The 12,148-nt window shown below is 36.3% G+C and overlaps 1 non-coding gene across 1 annotated transcript; it reads left to right on the forward strand.

Moving 5' to 3' along the window:
* The first annotated feature begins 11,542 nt into the window (after positions 1-11,542).
* Positions 11,543-11,649, forward strand: LOC124897513. The gene has a single exon (XR_007054225.1). It is a non-coding gene; the product is annotated as a small nucleolar RNA R71 (small nucleolar RNA).
* The last annotated feature ends 499 nt before the right edge of the window (positions 11,650-12,148 follow it).

Raw genomic sequence — 12,148 nt, forward strand, 5'->3', positions numbered from 1 at the left:
GCTAGTTAGATGGTAATGGGTTCTACTATTGCTTAATTAAATTGGTTGGAATTTGTGAGTGAAAGCCCCAAATACCCACATGGGTATGTGGGTGAAAACCCCATTCTCTCAAAAACCCAAACCATCCTTGAGAAAGGGGTTTGGGTTAACATTAGGAACTCTCATCATACTTTAAAAAGGATGTGGGAACCAAGGCAATAGTATACAATTATTAGGTTTAGTTTACTGTTGCGACTCAGATACACATACAAGTGCACGCGATGGTACAAGTAATATAGTGACTTAGACAGTCAGATATCATTCCCACTAGGACTAAGCAACTCGATATTTACCCAACTTTTAGTTTTAGACAACAAGGTATTAAGTGTTGTAAAGTATCAGGATGATTGTGAAATTAAGAATAAAAATATAAATTAATAAATAAAAAAAATAACAAGTTGTGACTAAAGAAAAACAAGCAATGGTTGTAAACAATAATAAAAAGAATTCCAGGGTTGAGACTTTTCGACCAGTCATACAAATCTCTATTTTTCATAGCAGTCTAATTGGTTATCAAGTTGTTGATTCACAAGGTTTATGCTACGATTTTGGTCTCCCAACCTCAAATCTTCTATCAATTGAATATTGTAGCTACAAGTCCCATAGAGATACAACAATTCTTCCAGATTCATATAGTTATCTTCGTTCAATTGAACCAAACAAGGTTTCTAGGTATATCCCTATCCTAGATGCTAATTAAAACCCCTTATTTCATAAAAGGATAAGAACCTTGTTTCTTAATTTCTTCGTTCTATCCTATGATCTTCCTCGTAGGTTCACATAGAAATATAGATTTATTATAATGGTGGCCACTCATGAAAATAGTAAGCTCAAGAAATTAAGAACAACCTAGATGATAATCCAAAAAGAAACTACTATTAAAAATATCAAAGAGTAATCATGCTCTTGGCCACAACCCCAGAACAAGGGTGTTTAGCCATTCATGTTTGAATTCAGCACCAAAAATAAGTAATTAATCATACCAAGATTAAATCTTCAAGTGAAGAAGTTCAAAAGAATGTTTAAGAACCCTAAGGAGAGAATTTTTACCTTTTTCCATCGTTTCTATGTTTGCCCACTCTTCCTTGAAATTACATTCATGTTTTCCTTTTATACTTGGCCAAAATTTAGCCTAGGTGGAGTCAAGCATGCATCGCACACCGCATAACGTAGCACTAGAGTGTGTGTCATATGCGGCATTTTGTAGCAGTGAATCGTGCGTTGCACGAAAAATGCACGCACATACTGGAATTCAGCTTCATAAATTTCTCTAAGGCATTGGACTCCTAAAGTGGGGCATACGATGCACGCATATTGTATGGGCCCACTGACTTAGTCTCTGAAAATTCGACTAAGGCATGAAACACCTGAACTGGAGCATGCCACACACGCTATTCATATGCTCCCACTGGAATTTGCCATCAGAATTTTTGTTAAGTCCTGGGACCCCTGGAATAGGGCATGCGACACACGCTAATTGCATTCCTCTACTGGAAACTGTCTCCATGTAAATTTCTAAGGAAAAAATTCCATTCCTTTCAGCTCGTTGCTCCGCTACCAAATCCGACTCTCTGAACATGCTTTTTAACTCTTTCTAGTGTCTGTAATACTCCAATTAATTAACTCATAGCATCAATCATCATGTGCTTCCCATTGTGCATCCAATTTAGCAAAAACGCATTAATAATTCATCTTGCATCACTAATCATGTTCATTATCTCATATCATGAAATTGCACACTAAACGCAATGAAAATACAAGTTTTAGCTCATAAAACTAGGACTATTGTGGATGAATATTAGTGCTCAGACATATAAATATGCCCAAGATTACCACCCCACACTTAGAACTTTGTTCATCCTCGAACAACTACAAACATGATACCTCATTAAGCTTCACCCTACAACCTAAGAGTTATGCTTGCGTTGGGACTTATTATTTATAACAATGACTCATCTCGAAACATGTAAAAAATACTTTCATGCACATGACAACATGTTTCAAATCACATCATCTTAATAGTGGCATCCGATTCATTGGTAAACTTAACCAAATCACTCCATCAAATAACAATAAGAAATCTGGACTTTCATCTGCATGCACCTTCTCAATAAGAAAGTTCCCCATACCACTCACAATTTTTTCAATGTTTCTCATGAGGGGAATATAAAATTCAATCACTCACTCTCAACCCAAAAAAAATTCATAGACGATAGATAATGAACCATAAGCTTTCCCTTAATGTACTACTCTACTAATAGTCAGATGTCGAAACGTAGAATCAATTAGGTCTTTCAAATGGTTGTAATGTAGGCTAAGGGATGGGTAGGACTATTTAGAAAATAGTGACTAATCTCCCTAAGCACTTTAATACATGTCAACCTATAACAAAAATCATACTTTATCAACCTCGTTGCCACTCTTATTACTTCCAAACATCAATTACTCCATCCCAACTCTCATCAAGCCGTTAACATAAACTATGGTAGGAGTATATATTTCTTTTTCATCACTATTCACTTTTCAACTCTTTTTCACACCCATTTACTGTTATGCACCCCTATCATAGTCACCCTCAACTAAAGCTTTTCACCTTGGTTGAGATGCACAATGTTCAAAATGGACCAGGCCTAAAATAGGTTCATTGTAACAAAAATCGGGCTACAAAAACTGAATTTTCTTTTAATTTTTTCTATCTCCTAACCATCACGATTAATACACAAATAACAACTTCTTTAGGGCTTCACTTTCACCTCTCTCCTATTTCAATTTCACACTCCCTACTTATTTAATTATCTATACTAAAGTGCTTTGGAGCTAAGGATCTAATCAAGGTCTATCAATGAAAGGATTAAGCTACATGTGAGGCTACCAAATAAATCAGGCTATAGGCTTAATGGAGCTAACTAGGGATATTCATAAGGGTAGGTAAATAAAGTCTTTACAAGTTGGCTAACAAAGAAATGCCTAACTTACTTCCTACACCCAACACCCTTTATTTCGCTTTCTAAACACACCGGCAAGTTCTAGACATTCCTATACATGTAGAATATAAATAAGTACTCACTCTCGTGGTGCATACAAGGAATCAAATCAGATCCTTAAGGTTCCCGATCTCGTTCTTTGTCAAATTCAACATTAAGCCAATCAAATCAAACTACACTTGTTGGGATTTAACATCTAAAAACAACTCATTCTTCTGTTTCAAAACAACTACACTTTTAGTCACAAAAAAAAAAAAATCTTTCCCAACACACAGCATTCCTCAAAGGTTGTAATCAGGGTCTTATCAATTCTCAGCTTCTAAAAACCAACTCCCCTTAAGACAATCGCCATCCATCTATCATAGGGGAGTTCAACTAACTATGACTGAATTGCCAAGGAGCACAAAAATAAATAAGTTAAACTAAAATTGCCAAAAAGGTCAAAAATAAGTACTTCAAACTAAAACAATATGTAAAAAATGCCTTTAGGGAAAATTGTAGCACAATTTTAACTTATCAACTTACTAACTATTATAGACATATCGTTCCGAATAGCTATAATATAGAAAATCATCCAAACAATCCAAAAAAAAATAAAATACGAAGATAAAATTATCTCAAAAGCATAAAACAAAAGAAAGCAGAAGATGAATGAGAGTTCCACCACCCTACACTTAAAATGAAGCACTGTCCTAGTGCTTGCAAAATAAGCATAGTATGGAGTGTAAGAGACTCCCTGATCACATGCCATCAAATCTATCATCATCTCCCAAATCTAGATCCTTAGCATCCTCCTCATCTAGCTCATCATCTGAAGGTTCTACAAAATTAGGACCTATATTTAGTATGATCCTCATATGATGACCAAGAGGATAGTCCAACTCTACCACTCTAATCTCCTGTGGAGTAGCAGGGTGCCCTCTATTCCACAACTGCAGCATCTATAGCCCAAACATTCGGGCTATGATCTCATCTGTCCGAGTCTGTCGCTTGAGCATAGTCAATATCAAACCGTAGGCATCACTCCTCTTAGTGCGGGATACATCAATGGACTTAGTGATTACGGGAAGCCGATAATCCATAGCCTCTTCTTCAATATCTTTATTGCATAAAAATCTGGTCACTAGGCCCGTAAAACCATACCTATGCTCTGGATTAAGCCTTACCTTCTTCATACCTGCAAAAATCACACTCCTGACATTCACGTCGACATCATCTCACATCAAAGCATATATCAAACACACCTTTTCACATGTTACATTAGTCATGTGAGTGGCCTGAAGTAAACTGCATAGAAAATTTTGCCCATATTTGGGCTTCCCTGTTCATATGACTAAATGGTAATTTTAGGTGAGTGTTGCTTCCTCTTTTGCATAACAATCTTGCTTCTGAACAAGTGCCACATAATAAATGGAGGATATGAGTATACGGTGGTTTGATATACATCTATTTTAGGGGCTCAGGATCAACTTCTGGTGTCCCGAGGAGTACATTCAAAGTATGAGCATTGAAGATAATGATCTATCCTCGTATATGCACTGTGGAATCCCTATCATACGAGTACTAGTTAGCATAGAACTCTATTATTAAGCTTAGTTTGCACTCGCACGACTGGTCAAATAGAAACTGCATTTGTAACTCTCTATCCTTCGGACCATGCAAGGAAATTCCTTCAGAAAGTTCTCCCTGTTGATGAATTGATCTTCAACATACTTTGTCTTATTATGCGCTAAATACCATTTCCTTCCCGACTCCAACACCCCTCTAATACCATACCTCTGCAGTTGCTCAAATGGGATGGGTGAGGGGTGAGACACCATAGCACTTTGTCTATTTTTTTTTAGAGTCGACTCAGATAAACCCACTTTAGTCTTTCCTTTCTGTTGGCGGGTAGACATGGTACCTATCACATAAATCATAAAACACCCATATAAAATAAAGCAATTATGTCAACTAGCAAACATAAAGTATGTGGTGGTAAGGCCACCCCACACTTAATTGCTAGTACCTATTTATGGGTTCAAATGACAAAGGTACTCAAAATTTCCCATATAAAAGTCCATATAAACAAAATTTCACACATATATTCAATCAAATTAAAATAGTTCATCTGTTGTCTCATTTATATCACATATAAAAATCTGCCCTTTTGTTGTCGCCTCAACATATTTTTTGTTAAATCAAAACATACAGCTATCATATCAAATAGGTGAACATGTTGCACTGGCAACCACTAAGTGTGTTGGTGTTGAAACACCCTACACGTAGTTGCTAGTACAAGAGCTTTGATAGAAAAAAAAATTGGGGTACTCAAAATTTCCCATTTGTCAATTCCAAACCAGAAAATATCCCCCATATTACAACAATTATAATCAACTTTCTTTTAATAGCAAAGACTGCATCCATCAGTTATTACTCCAAATCATCATCACATAGATAGTCTATAAAAGTAATGCAAGAATGTATCACTATATTACCATAATTGACTAACAGCAACACATGTGCAAACGGGGAAGATAATTGTACATAACATTTAACACCAGCTCATAGTCAAAATTACTTCACCCATACTTTTACGAACAAAATCACCTTCATACACACTTCTATACAAGAAATCAATCATATAAGGTTATGAATCAGCATGTCCTTACATTAATGAATGTGCACAACCTACATGTTTTCTAAATCACCAAGTGCATCATCAAATTCCCAAAACACAAAGAACTTGCACCTTAACATGTAGAGAAAGACACATTTCTTCAGCTATACATGTGCATATAGCAAGAATACTCTCACAGAACACAAGTAACTAACTAAACAAAATCAATATACTCTCACCAGACTGAATTAATGAGTTATCATCATACACAACCCATACATAAAATCTGCCACAATACTTTGTAAATTAGAGGGTACTTACATTAATGACTGTGCACAAGGTAAAGGATTTTCTAAATCACAAAGTGAAATAATCAATTTCCCATAGGAGAATAAGGCTTACACCTTAATAAGTAGAGAGAGATACAGTTTCTTCAAAAAATATCATAAAATTTCATAAAATCTTCAACAACTGAAGCTAATCGTAGCATTTCAGGCATATTACCAAGTATAGAAAGCAGTACTTACCTTAAGATTGGTGAAGATGATGAAATCCTTGTATGTGCAACCAAAGAAAAGCACACTTCAAAAAGGGAGAATTTTACAATGGGAACTTTAGGAAGGCTGCTAGGTTAGAAAGATTGAAAGAGGAATTGGGGGATTTAAAGGGATATTTAAAGGGGAGTGTGACCCAAAATTTAATATTAGGTCCTAAGGTAAAGCGAGTGTGTGACGCACAATTTAGTGCACCAAAATAGTGTGTGCGATGCACGATAATCGCATGATACTATTGGATTTTGCATTCTTTCATGCACAATTAAATTTTAAACATTGTGTTGGGGTAATATTGCATCCTTTTTTCTTTTTTACTCAAACCTTTCAATAAGGAGTATGTTACTTACCTGAATACGTCCCCTACTTTGTTTCACTCATCTATCATTCATCTCCATTATACCATGTTTCTCATTCCTGCATGCTTAACCAAAAAAAAACTAATGTAAGAAAAATGGGTTGCCTCCCACACAGCACCTTAGTTTTGGTCGTGGCATGACTCATCTTTTTATATATTTCTCTTTTCCTTTTAACAAGTAAAAATTTAAGATACCTATTACATTACATTTGTGGTTGCCTCCCAAATAGCGCTTTATTTTACGTCGTGGCACGACTCAGCTCAGTCTCACTCATCAGCAAAAGTAATAGACACATTGTTCTTATCTCCATGATTAGCCCAATAATGCTTCACACATTGTCCATTCACCAAAAACTTCTCAGTTTTCTCTTTGTTCCACAGTTTAACTACTCCATAAGGCATCATTTGTACCACTTAGAAAGGTCCAGACCACTTAGACCACAATTTTCCCAAAAACAACTTTAACCTAGAATTAAATAGCAACACAAGTTGTCTGGGTTCAAACACTCTATCTTGAATTTTTCTATCATTCCATCTCTTAGTTTTCTCCTTGTACAGCTTTATGTTCTCATAAGAATTGAGGTAAAATTCATCTAATTCAATGAGCTGCAATAATCTCCTCTTCCGTGGGCTTCATCTCAAGATTCAACTTTTTAACAGCCCAATAAGCTTGATGTTCCAGCTCTACAGGTAAATGACAGGATTTCCCATAAACCAAATGATACGGGGAGGTCCCTATAGGTATTTTATAAGTTGTGTTGTACGCCCACAATGCATCATCTAGCTTTTTGGCCCAATCCTTACATTGCCCATTAATAGTCTTCTACAATATTTGTTTTATCTCCTGGATGGAGACCTCAACTTGTCCACTCATTTGTGTATGATACATCATGGCCACCTTGTTCCTAAAACTATATTTATCTAAAAGATTCTTAAACCAAGTATTAATAAAGTGCGTACCTCTGTCACTGATTATAGCTCTTGGAGAGCCAAATCGAGAAAATATTTGATTATTCATGAACTTCAATAATACTCTCACATCATTAGTAAGACAAGCTATAGCTTCCACCTATTTGGATACATAATCAACTGCCACTAGAATGTACAAGTTGCCATTTAATAGTGTGAATGGTCCCATAAAATTAATCCCCCAAATATCAAATAATTCCACTTCAAGGATGTTGTTTAGGGGCATCTCATGACACCTTGAAATCATTCCCAACCTTTGGCATTGATCACAGCTCTTTACAAAAGCTACTGCATCTTGAAACAAAGTTGGCCGAAAAAAAAATGGATTGCAACATTTTTTTGTGGTTCTTTTGCCCCCATAATGGCCACCATAAGGGGATGAATGACACTTTTGTCGTACTTGTGCAAATTCAAATTCCAGAATACATCTTCGTATAATACAATCCAGACTCTCTTGAAAAGATAAGGCTCGTCCCATATATAAGCACGAGAATCATGGAGGAGTTTTTTTCTCTGTTGAAGTGTACTTTTAGGAGGGTAAAAGTTATTTGCCAACAAATTCAAAGTGTCCGCATACCAAGAAAATTCACACTCCTTTATATACAATAATTTTTCATTAGGAAACTCTTCCTTAATGTAGAGAGAGTCATCAACAACATGATCATAAGTTTCTAACCTTGACAAATGGTTTGCAACTTGATTTTATGATCCTTTATGATCATGAACCTCTAAATCAAACTCTTGTAATAGCAAAATTCACCAGATCAATCAAGGCTTTGGATTATTTTTACTAAAGAGATATTTGATGGCTGCATGGTATGTATGAACGATAACCTTTGTGCCTACCAAATATGCTTTAAATTTATCAAATGGATACGTCACTGCTAATATCTCCTTTTTAGTGACTGTATAATTCCTTTAGGCATCGTTCAAGACTTTACTAGCATAGTAAATAAAGGAAAATACCTTATCTTTTCTTTTCCCCAAAATAGATCCTACATCCACATCACTAGCACCGCATATCAATTCAAACGACAATTCCCAATCCAGAGAAATCAAAATAAGTACTTCAATCAGCTTCTTTTTCAGCTTCTCAAATGCTTCTGTACAACTGCCCCAAAATCAAACTTGGCCTCTTTTTCTAATAGTTTGCACATCGAGATTGCAATCTTCAAAATGTCCTAAATAAAATACCTATAGAAACATGCATGCCCCAAGAAGCTTCTCAATCCCTTCACTGCCACTGGATGTGGTAACTTTTCAATTACTTCAATTTTGACCCGATCTACCTCAAGTCCCCTGCATGAAACTTTATGGCCAAGGACTATTCCTTCCTTTACCAAAAAGTGGCGCTTCTCCTAGTTCAACACCACATTTGTCTCTTCACATAGAGGTAGGACTCGATCTAAATTCTGCAAATATTTATCCAAGGAATTACCATAAATAGAGAAATCGTCCATGAATACGTTGACAAATTCTTCCACCATGTCAGAGAAGATTGTTATCATACATCTCTGAAATATCGCAGTCGCATTACAGAGGCCAAAAGACATATGTATGAAGGCATAAGTACCATATGGGTAAGTAAAAGTTATCTTCTCTTAATACTCAAGAGTAATGGTGATCTGATTATAACCTGAGTAACCATTAAGAAAACAATAGTACTCTTACCCTACCAACCTATCCAATATCTAATAAATAAATAAAATAGGATAGTGGTCCTTCCTTATGGCTTCATTCAGTATTTGGTAGTCAATACAGATTCTCCATCCAGTCACCATGCAAGTGGGAATTAGCTCATTTTCTTCATTAGTAACCACAGTCATCCCACCTTTCTTTGGAACATAATGTATTAGGCTTACCCACTTGCTATCTGAAATTGGATAAACAATCCCATTATCGAGCCACTTAATAACCTCTTTCCACATTATATCTTTTATCACTAGATTCAATTTGCGTTGTTGTTGCACCCTAGGTTTGAAACCTTCTTTTTTATGTATCTTGTGCATGCAAAAATTTGTATTTATTCCTGTAATGTTAGAAATTTGCCACCCGATCGCCTTCTTTCTTCTTTTCAACACTATCATTACTTCCTGTACCTGCATATCAGATAATTCTACAGATAAAATAATAGGTAAAGTATCATTATCACCAAGGTAAACATATTTCAAGTGAGAATTAAGAACCTTAAGCTCTAATATTGGAGCTTCATTAATTGAAGCTTTGGGGGATGGACCAATTGGCATGTTCAATGGCTCAAAAGGCAATTTTCTTGTTTCAATGATGGACGAATTCATGACTTAGACTAATGCCAACTCTTCCACATCTTCATAAAGATCATGACCTACCAAAGCTTGCTCTAATGGATCTTCTGACAATAACAGCCTCTAATCAGACTCAAGATCTATAACAGATATGGCAGACAACTTCTCATATATAGCTAGAAATTTTAGCACCTTATACACATCAAAAAACTCCTCTTTATTATGCACTCTCATTGTTATTTTCCCTGCTTCTACATCAATTAATGATTGTCCCATTGCTAAAAAAGGTCATTCCAAAATAAATGGAACAACAGGATCAGCTTCAAATTTAAGAATTAGAAAATCCACCAAAAAGATTAAGGATCCCACGTGTACCAAGACATCTTCAATAACACCATCACGCCTAGCAAGGGACCTATTTGCCAACTGTAAAACAATAGCAGTGGGTTTGGGACTCCTAAGACCCATATTTTGGTACCAAGATGTGGGCATAAGATTGATCCTAGCCCCCAAGTCACACAGTCTACGAGTGATAATGGTCTACCCTATAGTGATCTGCAAAGTGAAACTTCCTAGATCCTTTAGCTTTGTGGGCAGTTTGTTTTGAATCTTGGATGTGCACTCCTCAGTAAGTGCGACTATAGCATACTCTGTCAACCAGTTTTTATTTACAACTATATCCTTCAGCTATTTCGTATATTTTAAAACACTCTACAAAATGTCAATAAGAGTAAGATTTACGTGAACCTGCTTTAGAAGATCCAAAAACTTCTTGTAACTCACCTCCTCTTGATGCTTTCTTTCCCTTTGAGGAAAGAGTAAAGGTCAAGTCTTCTTTTCCACGTGAATTTCATCACTTGCCATTTTTTCTTAATTTCATTCCCCGTATTGTCTTTAGAACCATCATCAGTGACTGTGAGACTAACCTTCTCCTAAATCATCTCCTTTGTTTGCAACCCACTCCTTGTTGTAACCGTATTCACCTATTTTGGATTTACCTCTGTGTCGCTAGTTAATGCTCCTTGGGGTCTTGTATTCTGTGCTCCTGCAATTGACCAAGTTGCAACTCCAGATTTTTTGTAAGCAACTATTGACTCTTCAACTCTACTACAAACTGCATTTGTTTAGTCTTACTCTCTACTGCAAACTATGCTTGTTGAGCCATAAACTGCTTCATTAACTCCTCCATATTGCTAGCTAGAGCAGTAGCCGGATTGTTCTGAGTCGGCTATTGATTTGTTTGCACTGGCCCCTTATAATGATTTATATTTTTTACCTGATTTCCACCCCATAAGAAATTGGGATGGTTCCTCCTGTTGGGATTATATGTGTTACCAAAATTCTGTTGTCCTTGAAGATTTGCATTCCCTATGTAGTTGACGGAATCTGGATCAGCCGTACAAGCATCTATTGCATGCTCACCACTTCCACAAACGTCACACTAAGAATTCACCTATTGGACTACATTATCCATAGTTGTTGTTTATGTAACCCCCAACTTTATGTTATTAAGATGAGTAATCATATGATTTTGCATTGCTATGATCTGTGCTTGTAATACAGTAAATTGGTCTACCTCTAATACCCCTATAACCTTTTTAGGAGCACTCCTCAAATCAGCATGCCAATCAGGGTTCCCTTATGAAACCCAATTCAGCAGTGTGTATAATTCTTCATACGTCTTCTCAAGGGTCTGTCCACCAACTACTGAATCCAAGAGAATTTTCATATTTGTCTCCAATCCCTCAATGAAAGTATGAACAAGAACATCATTAGACTGATGATGGTGAGAGAAATTTTTGAGCATACCCTTAAATCTCTCCCAAGCTTGGTAGAGATTCTCTCCTTCTTTCTGTCTAAAACTCAAGATCTCGCTTCTCAAATGTGCAGCCTTCCTTGATGGAAAGAATCAAATGAGGAACTTCCAAGCTAGATCTTCCTATGAAGTGATGGAGAGTGGTGGTTCATCATGTAACCACCTTTTTGCTTTCCCCATTAGAGAGAAAGAAAAGAGTGTCAATCTTAAAAAATCAGAATTTACCCCTTCAGGAATGTAAGTATCGCTTATTTGAAGGAAAGTCTATATGTGTTGTTGTGCATCTTTATGTGAAAGTCCATGGAATTGCCCCGCTAAATTCAACAATTCCACCATATTCTTCTTTAATTCAAATCAACCACCTAGTTCGGGCTTGTGAATACTGTGCGTCAGATGGTTCGTGAGTGGGATTGCTACCTCACGAATAGGTCTAGCAGTTGGCTGAGCAGGAACAACTAGGATAACCGAAGATGGGACATTTTCGACATTTGGATTGGCTAGATCATTTCTTTGTTCAGCTATTCTTCGCCTTTGTTGAAAGATTTGTTCTAGTTCTACAAAAGGCTCT

Source organism: Capsicum annuum, chromosome 3 (genome assembly GCF_002878395.1).
Source record: "Capsicum annuum cultivar UCD-10X-F1 chromosome 3, UCD10Xv1.1, whole genome shotgun sequence".
Classification (NCBI taxonomy): domain Eukaryota; kingdom Viridiplantae; phylum Streptophyta; class Magnoliopsida; order Solanales; family Solanaceae; genus Capsicum; species Capsicum annuum.